At 41.1% G+C, this 13,582-nt stretch overlaps 1 protein-coding gene across 5 annotated transcripts in view; it reads left to right on the forward strand.

The window, feature by feature from the left end:
* Positions 1 to 13,582, forward strand: part of RBFOX1 (RNA binding fox-1 homolog 1) — a 2,072,285-nt gene that overhangs the window by 884,522 nt on the left and 1,174,181 nt on the right. The window lies entirely within an intron of this gene.

Consider the following 13,582-nt stretch of genomic DNA (forward strand, 5'->3'; position numbering starts at 1 on the left):
GAAAAAAGGCAACGGATAGACAGAAAGTGGTACAAAATGAAGCTGCCACTGATGAATGTCCACCTTTTCTAGGGCTTTTTAGGGGGGACATGAATTAGCTTTCTAGTGCTGATATCACAAATTACCAAAAACCCAGTGACTTGTCAGACAACACACATTTAGTATCTTACCGTTCTGGAGGTCAGGACTATTAACAGGGTCTCACTGGTTTAAAATCAAGGTGTCATTCAGGCCGTGTTCTAGCTGCTTAAAGGTTGCCTGCATTCTTTGGTTCCTGGCCCTATTCCTTCCCTAAAGCCAGCAACGGTGGGTTGAGTCTCTTTTACATCAGATGACTCCAACAGTGATTCTTTTGCTTCTCTCTTCCACTTTTAAGGGTTCTTGTAATTATACTGAACTTACCTAGATAATTCCAGAATCACCTCCTTATCTTAAAGTCAGCTGATTAGTAACCTTAATTCCATCTGTAACCTTAATCCCCTTTGCCAGGGAGCATAAAATATTCGCAGGTTCCAGGAGTCAGGATATGGACACCTTTGTGGGGCAGAAGTGGGATGAGGTGCATTATTTTGCCTCCTGTAGGGTATGTTGTGCTGGATTTTGAAGAGGAAATTTGGAAAACTATCAAAACTTTCTTTGCAGTGAAGCGATGGTGGCCTGTTTACGTTCTAAAGGATCACTCTGCTGCATGTGGGGATGGCAAGCGAGCCACCCATGGGGGGACCTGTTGGGAATCTGTCAAAGCGCTGCAGCTGAGAGATTTTGATGGTCTGGAAGAAGGTGGCAAGGTGGAAATGGACACATGTAAATGAATTCTGACTGTATTCCACAAGTAGAATTGCCATACATTAGAGATAGATTAAGAACAAGGGAAAATGAGGAATCTCATGTTTTTCCATGTTTTGTTTTGTATTTCAATGAAGAAGAGCACTCGCTGTAGGAGGGGGTGTTTTGACACATTGCTGTGGAGGAGATAATGAATTCAGTTTGTCTTTGCTGAGTGACATCAAACAGATGTCCAGTAGGGTGTTAGGTATACACGCCTGGGCTTTAGAATGCACAGTCCTACTTTTTTCCCCCCAAATATAACATTTATTCCTCCAAATGCTTTTGAGAGATGTGTTTGGTATTTGATAAATCTCTCCTGTGCATATCTTCCAATTTAGTGATAGGAGCCTTATCAGGGCTGTTTCTGCTCATGGACTAGTCTATGCTAATCACCTTGACATTTTGTATTCATTTGGTGTGAGAGGACCGCTTTATCCTGCATTGATGGGGACACTTGTTTCTAATGAGAAATCTGATGAAATCAGGTGCTTTGAATACAGAACATGTACAAACTTTTGTAGCTTTATAATTCTCTTGGAGTTTGTCTTGTCCCTTTAGGAGAACACCATGGTTGGTTTTGATGCAAAACCACATCTGATACTGATTTCTAACTGAAAAAGATTTCACTTTAAAATACTTCAAAAGGGAAAAGTGACATTTTCCAGTGGGAAGGTGGGAGAATGAGTCTTGGTCTGTCTTGAGGTCTCATACCCCTCGTCCACTCTGTTCTTTTTACAAAAGATCATCTCATCAGCAATTCAGGGGAAAAAAAAAAAAGGCTTTTCCTTCTTATTCTCATTTTCTGACATTCTTACTCTACAAGTCATTATTAATGGAGAAAATTCTGCCTATTAGGTAATCTGTGTCTTCCCCTAGCCTGGTGATATTTCATTATCATTTAAATATGCCACCCACTGCTCCTTCTAAAACCTTTTGAATGGAGGGTCATTAGTGGATTTTTTCCCCCTAAATTATGCTCAGTGGTTGTTAAAGCAAGTTGGTCTTCAGTGAAGCTCTTACCACATAGAAGAAGTGAAGTGGGGATTGAGATAATTATCTGGATAATTCAGCCTCCTGTTATCTCTCTTGAAATGGAACATATTTCTCATTCTCTTTTTCTTTCTTCCCTTTCATCCCTTCTGGGTTATCTTTGCCAAAGTAAGACAATCATGTTTCCATGCTGCCTATAGAATGTAGCAAAATTTTTTTTAATGTTTTTTTAATGTGCTACCTATTTTTTTAAAGGCATGTCGAACTTCTAATACTACATATTAAAGCAGGACTCACCTCATGATCTGGATCATCCATTTTTCTCAGTCATTTCAGGGGATGCATTCTCTTTTTCCATGCTTAAGATTACCTCTGGGTTGAGGATTTCTCTAAACTTGGACTTTGTCTTCATTCTTGAGGATCATAAACCCTTGAGAATTAAAGATGCTTCTTCTGGTGTAAATTCCTAAAGGTTTTCAGCAGGTCTCTCGCTGTTATGAATGTCAGCTGAGCACACTCTATTTTTAATCTTTGTGGGATGACCTTTCCTGGGCACCACTGAGAGCCGTGAAAGGAAGTGATCAATCATTCTTGATTCCATTTCCCATACCCAGTGCCAAAGAGTGGTGACTGTCTCTGGAACATGGAAACCACCACTGGAGGATCTACTTCGAGGGCAGGCACTTCTTGGTCTTAAGCAATCATCCTGGGCCTCAAGTTTTCATCTGTAGAACAGGAACAAAATATAACAACATTTAAGGTATGTGATGGGGTCTGTGATTAAAGGAGTGAGACTGATACAAAGTGAAGGTCAAGCAAAGCTTTATTTCGCGCCAGCACCGAGAATCAAACCGACTGGTCGGGGCCATCCCTTATGGAGAGAGTGACAACCCCCAGCTTCACAGACTAGCTTTTATAGAGCAGAGGCCATGTGGTTGAGCCTGGCCAATGAGATTGTCTCCACCTGGCCTGACTCGTCCTTGCATTCTGGGCTCTGTTATCTCCCCCTGACCTGACCCCTCCTTGTATTTGGGTTCTGTTATCAGGGACTGGCCGACCATATTTTACTGGTTTCCTGGACTTGCTTCTAAGTAAGTTCCTCTTGGGGGGGGGGGGCAGGGTCTGTTTAAGTTTTACTGCACAAACAACAAAATGGCTGTTCACCTTAGATGGAGTCGCTCTGGCTAAGTAGGCCCTTACAGTATGGTAATGATAAAATGAAATTTTTTTTAAAAAAATGAAGACACTATATGACATGTGAAGTATCCCCCTATTTGCCTTCTCCATGTCCCCCTTTCAGTGGATCCCAGAAAAGCAGCTTCTGTCATCCTTGTCACACAATCTGAATCCCAGCAATGAGGCAGACATAATCCCAGGAGTGAGGGCAGTTTGGAGAACAACACTGAGTCCTCACCCTCATGGAGCTTACACTCTAGAAAAGGAATCAGAATATAACAGATAAGCAAGTGAATACTTATTATGGTGCCAAAAAGCGATAAGGACTCTGAAGAACAAGAAATCAAGGGTGAAAGACTAGAAGTGGCCAGAAGCACCATTGAAGATCATGTCTGGATAGTGTCAGGGAAGCCCTCTTTGAGGATATGGTTTTTGAGTAGAGAGCTGAAAAAATTCCGTAACTGCGGCTTGTCTTAAGACTGTTGATTTTAATCAGGTCAGATGCTGGCTTCTCCCGTGTATTGCTAGAATAACCTCTTCATAAGAAAGATGAGGCTGAGTTCATTATTTACTGAATTAAAGCACAAGGTACCTCACCAACATCTTATCAGCATCTTGGGCATGGGCAAGGTCAGGATAGTCACTGAAATTTAGAAGTCTATTGAAGGTGGGTCTTTCCACATGGGACTTGCTTAGGACTGGGTAAGAAGTATGATATAATAGTTAAGGACTGGTGGATAGAACAAGGCAAGGATATTGGGATGAGGAGTTCAAAGAGTCTTGGGGTAGAAGAGGCTATTTGTTGCTTTTTCAGGAAGTTTCTGAAATGAGCAATAAAGTCATTTGGGTTTTTAATTTCTGGGGCAAGAGTTTCCCAGGGTTGTAATGTTATATGATCAAGATGGTAGCATAGTGAAGTCACAATAGTGTAGACAGTGAGCAGTAGGTAGTTGATTCTCAAATACCACTGTCATCATAATCTGCTGAAGTTTATTGCGGGCTTTTTATACCCTGAACACTATGCTTCATACTAAGGATACAGCTAGGGAAAAAAATAGGCATGTTTCTTCTTCCTCATGTAGCTTATAGTCTCCCTGTGGAAAAAGACCCTAAACAAATACTAATGTTAATAATTAGTTATAAATGTGATAGATGCTGTGAAGGAAAAATATTACTTACTATGACAGTGTAGTGTAAGTTAGGAGGTTCTGAAATGGTGTATGTGTCTGATCAAAACTTCTTGGCTATGCATAGATGCTAACTGGAAAAGAGGCATGGAAGGGGTTGGATGCAAGGGACTAAATTTTAAAGAGCGAAGAGAAACATAATGTTCCCATATATCAGTAAATATTATATCCTTACGTTGACACACAGGTTGGCACAAATAATATCCTAAGATAGATTCACGGTACAGCGTGACAGTGTTCGGAATCATCCGCATTGACGCAGTCAATCAGCAATTGCTTGGCCCATTCTTTTAACTAAACAGGAGTTGTTTGTTGAAAGAATGACTGACTGTTGAATTAATCAGCACTGTTGAGTTCCTCAGTGACCTCCAACAGCTCATTTGCTTATGCAAAGCATACAGAAGCTTGATAGAGGACTTGTTTGTATCCTAGCCTAGTCCACTCAGGAATACAAGGAAGCTGGCAGAAATGCCTCTCATGGTCATGCCTAAAGAGCAGAATGAGGATAACCCAGCCCATTGGTACCAAGTGATTGATGCTATCCTAGGTTTGGGGCTAGCAAACAGGGAGGAGCTGGGAGTGCTCCGAATGAGGTTATATCTTAATGAATTGGTCTCTGTGGTTTGAGGTCTCCACTCTTTGCTTTGAGCACTGCTAGAGATGAGATTGCCTTGTGATGAAATATAGGACATACATGGGGTCAGACTGTCTAGGTTTAAATTTCAGCTCCAACATTTAGAAGTTGTTGCAGACCTGGCCAAGTTATTTAACTCCTTCTTGCCCAGTTGGCCCATCTGTAAAAAGGAGATGGTATCAGTGACATCATAGGGTTCTTGAAGGATTAAGTGAAATAATTCTGTGAAAGGCCCTTACAGAGCCCAGTATATAGTCAATACATTGTATGCATTGCATATGACAGGTGTTGCCCTTATGTCAAAGGAGAGCTCTCCATCCCGCTGTCGCCCTGGACACATCCTGTGAGAAAGAGAACAAGAAAGAGCTGATTTCAGTCATCAGGTGCATTTCAGGGCATAACAATGGACATAGGCAAATTTGCTTGTATTTGGAAATCAAGCACCAGCAAAGGGATTCTTATCTTGAGATTTGAGTCCTGATTTTATCAAGATCTTTTTTTTTTTTTAAAGATTTTATTTATTTGACAGAGATTACAAGTAGGCGGGGGGGGGGGGGGGAAGCAGGCTCCCTGCTGAGCAGAGAGCCCGATGCGGGGCTCGATCCCAGGACCCCGGGATCATGACCTGAGCCGAAGGCAGAGGCCTAACCCGCTGAGCCACCCAGGCGCCCCTTTATCAAGCTCTTGAAGCAGGTTTCTTCATGGAAAGGAGTAACAGTTGACGTGGGTAGCTGGTGGTATGTCATGGGTTGTGGGTGTCTTTTTTAAGTACATATGTGAAATAAGCCTTTCTCTCTCTGAAGCTGAACCAAAAACACCTTTATTTTGACTTGACTTTTAGACAGGCTTAGAGCAGCTAGAATAAAGCAGGAAAGTGCTCTTCAGGACTCAAAACAGATAAAACTTTTTGTCATCCCCTACCTTGCCAATGAGCTGAGTGTGGAATTCACTTGGCTGATAAGGATGGTGGCATATTTTCTCTTTGAAGTTTTATCAGATAAAAGGTATACAAAGCCCTGTTTACCATCCACTCTCTGTTTCAAATGAATAAAAAGCAAAAATCTTAAAGATGTGAAAACTGTGGTGAAATAATGTGCTTTGAAAAGCTTTGAATGAGTAAAAGCTAGCCAGTAGCATTAAATAATGAGGATGAATTAAAAGCTCAAATGTTAAAATCCCTTAAACAAAACCTTAGAGAAAAGCTCACTTCTTGGCATATATCTTTAATGGGTGGCAAACTATTTTGGATAGTTTACCAGGATAATACTAATATTCCTAGTACTCCAACTCCAGATTGCAGAGAGTACAGGTACAGTCTTAGTGAGAACACACTTGTGTCTCTGGAGAACGAACCTGGCACGAAGAATGAGTGCTAAGCAGAAAATCCATGGCATTTCCCATGAGAAAAAGAGCAATGTGAGTTGTGGGCCAATCACCCAGGGTCGCCTTGGCTAACTCCACAATTTCTATTCATTGTTTTTCAATACTTTTGGAAGAGAGTGATTAATGAGATTTCCAACCTAAAGGATTCGGAGGTTCATGGAGATAAGATAGGAAGGAAATTTTATTTTTTTATATATAGAGCCCTTGTTCACTACAGGGGGTGGCACTGGGGGCCAGTTGGTGAGCTAAACAGCTGGCGATCTCTGGGGTGAATTTCGTGTGTGTCCCTTATTGACAAAACAACTGGAAAACACTGACTTTATTGTTAATCGCATTATTCCAAGAAATCACAGATTCAAGAAAAGGGGTCCTACAGTTAGTACTGGATTAAACGTGTTCATGGCATATAGAAAAAACTAAAATGCAGAATTCATACAAAACACAGTATAATCCAGAATGCAGTCCCCAACTTTCCTGTAAGTACTCATTTTGACTTTATTATTTACAGAGAATATTTGCTTAACTAAAGTGGTGTTTGAATGCCAAAAATGACACCCATGTATCTACATCTATACCTATCTAGCTATGAACCACCCTTTTCTGGTGATTTTTTAAATTCCTTCTCTGTTGGTAATTACTACCACTTTGTGAGTACTTAATGGGCACCAAAGCATTTTTCATATATTCTCATTTTTAGTCCTCATTAACAACCCTAAGAGGTAGGTGGCATTAATTCTATTTTACAAATGAATTCAAATGAATTTTACAAATGAGTTAGAAGCAGGGCCTGGAGAACTTGGAGGCCTGTGCTTTTAATCAGCATACTGCTCTGCCTCCCTTCACAGTTGGTTGCGTGGCACCTGGTCCTCACGAGGACATGCATAAAACAAAGACCAGACACAGTGGGCACTTGACTGACATGTAGGAACCAAAGCAAAGTTGTGATAGGTCACTTTATCCGTCCACCTTTTCCTGTTCCTTTTTCATCACAGTATTTGGCAAGAATTTATGAAGCAGGAGTCTATGGTATAAAAGAAGGATGCGACAAGAGTTCCTATCTTCTTGAAGAGGCAGAGTTAGCTTACATAGAAATATATGTACTCTTAACGAGAGGATATTTTTGTGCGTGCTTAATAAATACACAGCCGTGTAAGCATGTTTATGCATACACGTGTTTGAATTGTATTATGATATATTAAATAAATGTTATTTAGTTCAGAAACGGGAGTAAAGATGAGGACATTAGCATTTCTTGAAGCCTGCAAAATGCTGGGTGCTTTGCACACATGACTTCACAACATGCCTGCAAGATACATACTTACTTCACAACACACCCACACGTGTGTATTATTTTTGTCATTGTACAGTGGGATAGTATAGGAGAGATTACATAACTTGTCCAAGTTCAAAGAATTAATATACAGCAGAGCCAACATTTGAATCCATAATGGTATTTACTCAAACTCACCTTCTTTCTTATTACACTTCTTTGCCTGCCAGGCAAGGGGAGTTGTTAGAATGATCTAGAATACTGCAGAGGGATAAAGTGCAATGGGTAGTGGATAGAGGTTTTCTCCAATCACTCTACACAGTAAAAAGCAGGCAGCTCTCTCAAGGCCCAAAACAACCTGCCCTATATCTTCTGTATTTTTCTTCTTAGCTCCTACCACCATCTACCATATTATATATTAACTTGTTCCCTTTCACTAGGATATAAGTACTATTTAAACAATGCCCTTGTTTCTTTCATTGCTAGGTCCCTTGTGCCTAAAATGGTACGAAGTATTGAATATGATATTCAGTTCTTATCCGTTGAAATAATGATCACGTTTATGATTGAATGTAATTATGAGAAATGATTGACATTTAGTGTTTATGGGTAATGATTATGATGACCTAGGATCAGTTGGGCATGATGATTACCATGGAACTTTAGCTTGAAAATTTCCTGAAGCCTTTTTTATTTTTATTTTTATTTTTTAAGCCCAGGGAACAGAGGGTTGTGAGCTATGAGTGGAGGGAGTAAAAACAAAAAGATAATAATCTATTTCTTTTTGCTTTGGGTTACCATGCAACGTCATTGGTTGCTTTTAGAAATAATTCATACAGCGCTAAAAACGGATATTCTGTGTGTTTGGAAATGAGAGGCATTCATCATATTGAAACAGCTAAAACTTTTCAATCCCATCCATTAGCTCAGGAAGCTGCAAGTTGGTGCTGTGCTGCCTTGCCTATCTATTTAGTATTTGCCGACAATCAGGGTACAGTACAAAGCAATTTGTTTTTATATAATTTCCTTCATGCTCGCAAACACAACATGCATCACAGACAGAGTCAGTCATGGGCTAAAGAGAAAAAGGGATGATTTAAAGCAGGAGAGTGGTTCATTTGCTTTGGGTATGAGAAGCAATTATTTCAATAGGCCAGGGAAGTCAGGTGGACCCATTGGCCCGCTGCTTTCTTGGGGCCTGCTTTGCCCAAGTAACTTTTTCTTTGCAAAGGATTTCTTACTGAGCCATAAATTTTTTTTTAAAGATTTTATTTATTTATTTGACAGACAGAGATCACAAGTAGGCAGAGAGGCAGGCAGAGAGAGAGGAAGGGAAGCAGGCCCCCCGCTGAGCAGAGAGCCCAATGCGGGGCTCGATCCCAGGACCCTGGGACCATGACCCAAGCCGAAGGCAGAGGCTTAACCCACTGAGCCACCCAGGTGCCCCAAGCCATAACTGCTTTTAATGTGATGAAGGCCTGGTTTGCCTCATACAAACCTGGAAGCAATATTTCCATTTCCCCCCACTTTCCCCAAGATCATCTGCCCCAATGTGGAATCACAATTAGAAGTACTGCTACTTTTATCATCTGTCCTGGGTTTGAAATGCACTTGGCTTTCAGCCATGTTTGAGAATCTGATCTTCAAATAAATTCCCTTTATAGCTGTATGACCACTTTTCGTTTATTTATTTATGTATTTGTTTGCTATGTATTTGAAGAGAGGATTAACTCATTTGCCTTTCTGGGTATACGTTTTTTAAACTTCTTTTGTGTTTTACTGACAGATTAAAGATGTGGTGACATATATTCTCTTTGAGTCCTCTTTGAGGCATTTATTCAAGTTCTGCAATAATCTGCAAACTAATAAACTAATAAACTAATTAACATGCTGTTAAATGTCAGGCATTGTAGTAGGGTTTAGAGCTTTAGAGAAGGATAGATATAGGGATGGGCTCAGAAGCTTTCTTGACCCTAGAGAGTTAAGGAAGATGGGTCCTTGTACTCAAATCCATTGCTTGTGAGGGATTTAAAGGCTTCTCCATGACTCCTTTGAATTCAAGAGGGCTTTTATCTTATGGTCCCCTATATCCTTGTTTTTGTAGTGTCACCTGGACATTTGAACCCTGCTATATAAATTCTTTGTGACACTGGTCTTTTAAAAATTCACCCAAACTAGTGATGAGATTAGCAGATGTTCATGAAGATCAGAACAACATCGGAGTGTTCATGTCTCATAAGGCACCATCCACATGACTCACTGCTATTCTCCAGAGTTCTTCCAGCTTTTCTTGCCTTCAGCAAAGAGCCTGGTTGTGTGACTTCGCTCTTTTCACTTTTAGTCTTCCTTTGGAGAACAATAAATGCATAAACATTTGGGGCACCTGGATGGCTCAGTGGGGTAAGCCTCTGTCTTCTGCTCAGGTCATAATCCCAGGGTCCTGGGATCGAGCCCCGCATCGGGCTCTCTGCTCAGCAGGGATCCTGCTTCTCTCTCTCTCTCTCTGCCTGCCTCTCTGCCTACTTGTGATCTCTCTCTCTGTCAAATAAATAAATAAAATCTTTAAAAAATGCATAAACATTCATCATCCTGCAGAACACATTGCTGAGGTTCTACCTTCTGCCATCCTCCATTCTCAGTTGTTTTTACACACACTGTTTATAGGTCTGGAATATTTCTCCTCCCCTAACCTCACTAATTCTCTAATCCACTTGTTTTATAAGTTGGTGGTGCATCAACAGTGTTTACCACAATGCCCAACATTTAGAAGGCGCTCACTAACTAGTGAAGGGATCAATACATGAATGAATCAGTGGAATGGAGTGAGAGTTCTGAGATTGCCACTAAGATTGCTTTGCCCATCCAATGGGTCCACATGCTGTGCAGATTCATATCTGCAAATGATATCCATGGGATAGTCACAGGTTAGTATACCCGCATGTGTTTTCTTCCTCTGATAGCTGAAGGGACCTAGAAGCCATGACACCCCAGCTGTGGTGAGCACACCTAGCATCTAGGTCTTGGTTTCTAACACCATTTCCCAATATTGAGTTAAAATGGCTGATTCTAGGACTAGGACAGGAAATACACAAGATAAGCCAGGAGGGGATCTGGTACTACCAGAAAATATGGAAGTACTCAGATAATATAATGATGGTCTGTGTCAGGGAGATAGAGGACCCTGAGCTCTTTCAAGGGCCAAAGCTGGAACAATTGGAGCAACAAAACAAGGTAGTATTGGATTATGACCTAAAGTATAATACAAATATTCATAAGTTCATACTCATGATACTCATGGTACAAGTAAATGCTCTAATAAACTAACAGATGGGGGGAAGTAGAAGAAACAAATCTCCTGTCTAGCAGAATCCCAAATAATGTATGTCCATTATCCCATCCTCAAAGAGGTGAAGCATAACTCTGCATCTCAATTATTGGCTACACCTAGTGATTTTTTCCCCCAAAGAGTACAGTACAGAAAGGGGAAGAGGATAGGACAACTTTACAGTAGAGAAACCTGATAGATACTTCCTCAGCCAGGAGACCAATGTTACATCAAAGTGATAACTCATTGATTGTTGGTACCCTTGTCGGTTCAGTGTAGGTACCCCTGATATAATGTGATGGAAATAGTCTTAACTTTAACCTTTGTGGTCTTCCTTCGAAAACCTATCACCCCACTAATCATGAGAAAAGTATCAGACGTGTCCCAAATCCCAAATGAGGGTCATTCTAGAAATTTCTGAGCAGCACTTTTCATAGCTGTGAGGGTCTTCAAAAATAGGCAAGAACTGAGAAATGGGCATAGCCAAGAGGAGCCTAAGGAGACATGATGACCAAAACTACCATTACTGTAATATCCTAGATAGGATCCTAGAACAGGAGAAGGATACTCGGTAAAAACCGAGGGAATCATTTCAAACGAGGACTTTAGTTAATAATAATGTATCACTACTGGCCCACTAATCTGCCAGATATGCCCTACTAATGTAAGACAATAATAAGGAACATTACTGTTGGGTATTGACTAAATGGGAACTCTCTGTAATTCTCCTGTAAATCCTAAATTGTTCCCCCCAAAAAAAAAAACCCTCTGTGGAAGGAAATTAAAAGCCATGGGCAGTCACTGCTGTGGCATCCAGTGATGGATTCCCTCTTCCTGGTGCCCTGAGCCAAGACTAAACTGTGACTCTGCTCTTCTGCACCTGGGGAAAGCTACTTGGAGCAGTATTCAGTCAAGAGTAGCAGCAGTCACTCTCCCCACACCCTCCCCTCGCATGCCCTGCTTGCGGATTTTATTTTCATTTGCTTCAAATAGCACTCAGCTGCTGCCACAGGCAAATATCTGGCTGCCTTGCACGCTGTTGTTCAACACACTGGGGGAAAATGAGCCTTCTTGCTGGAGTTTGGGTTCCTGAGCAAATAAACAGAAAAGAAAAATGGTGCATGCAGGGGGTGGTGAGGTCAAGGGAAAGCCTAGGAGCTAGATGATTGAGAAGTGTGTCCTTAACTCAGGGTTTGAGGAAATCCTGCCCTTCTCCCCTCTCTATTTAAACTATTCCTCGGACTCCAAGAACACTACCCCAGTCCACACCCAGCTTATTGGAGAGGGTAGGGAAAGTATTGTTGGCCCTGAGCATTTCCATTCCCAGGGTTTAGGTGTTGGAAAAAGCTCTTCAGAGTCTCTAGCTTTCATGCTGGTTTTAGTGGTCTGCATATGCTCTTTTGTGCTTTTTGCTCTCTCTCTCTTTTTTTTTTAATATTTGAAAATTCCAGTAATTAACACACAACATTATATTAGTTTCAGGTACAATATAGTGATTCAACAGTTGCAGACCTTATTCAATGCTCACCACAAAAAGTGTACTCTTAAACCTCTTCATGTTTTTCACCCCCCCCCAACCCCCCCCTCCCAGTTTGTTCTCTATGGTGCTTCTTGCTTTCTGAGTTCTGTCCTGGGCTCTGGAAACATATTTCAGCTGAAACCAATGGTGCACAAAGACCTTCAGGAATCCTAGTGTGGTTAGGTAGCAATCTCAATTTCCATCTTCCAGAACTTTTTAGAATCCTATTGAGAGTTTAAAGTGAAGAGCAGGGGTGCCTGGGTGGCACCCAGAGGATTAAAGCCTCTGCCTTCAACTCAGGTCATGATCTCAGGGTCCTGGGATCCAGCCCTGCATTGGGCTCTCTGCTCAGCGGGGAGCCTGCTTCCTCCTCTCTCTGCCTGCCTCTCTGCCTACTTGTGACCTCTGTCTGTCAAATAAATAAACAAATAAAAAATCTTAAAAAAAAATACAGTGAAGAGTATGTTCTGGGGCTGCCCAGATTCACCCTCCAACAGTGAAGAAACCATTTAACCTCTGTGAACCCAATGTGCAGAATGGGGACATACTGGTACCTGCTTTATAAGACTGTGAAGATTAAATGCACCAACACATGGAAGGGACTTTTAATGGTGTCTGGCATCTGGCAAATTCCCAATAAATGTTACCCCTCAGAATCAATTGCATATACCTGAAGTGTGCACCAATAGTATTTCTCATTTCACCTCTTCTTCATATGAGGATGTAGAAAGCTCTTGTCAGGCCTTGTCTTGTCTTAGAAGATTAGAAGTTGCTACCTAAATGTAATATTTGTAATTGAGGGGGCTTACATTTTGTTTGGATTAATAATTCACTAATCAATCCCATAGGTAAAGATCAAGCTGAGAAATCTCATTTTTTCCATTATTAATAATTTGAATATTCCATTTACTGAGCGATTATTATGCGCCAGACTCGGTGCTAAGTGCTTTATGTGATTATGTCTAATCCTTCCAGCAGTAGGAGGGAGATACTATTATTCATTTCCCTTAACCTAACATCAGAGAGGTTAAGTGACATTTTAAGCTTGCCAGGCTAGTAAGAGGTGAAGCTAGGATTCAGAACGGGGCTTACAGATTCTAGAGATAGTCTCCCTATCGCTACAGTCCGTTGCTTCTGTTTGTTCAATAACCCAGGAAAGAGAGGTAAAAAAGAGGGGAGAGGGAATGAAGGAGAGAAAGTGCTATTTGCACATGTATGAACATTCAATGCCAGAGGGACATGCAGAGTTTGAAATATGTTAGGGCAGGGC

This window comes from Lutra lutra, chromosome 18 (genome assembly GCF_902655055.1).
Source record: "Lutra lutra chromosome 18, mLutLut1.2, whole genome shotgun sequence".
NCBI classification, from domain to species: Eukaryota; Metazoa; Chordata; class Mammalia; order Carnivora; family Mustelidae; genus Lutra; species Lutra lutra.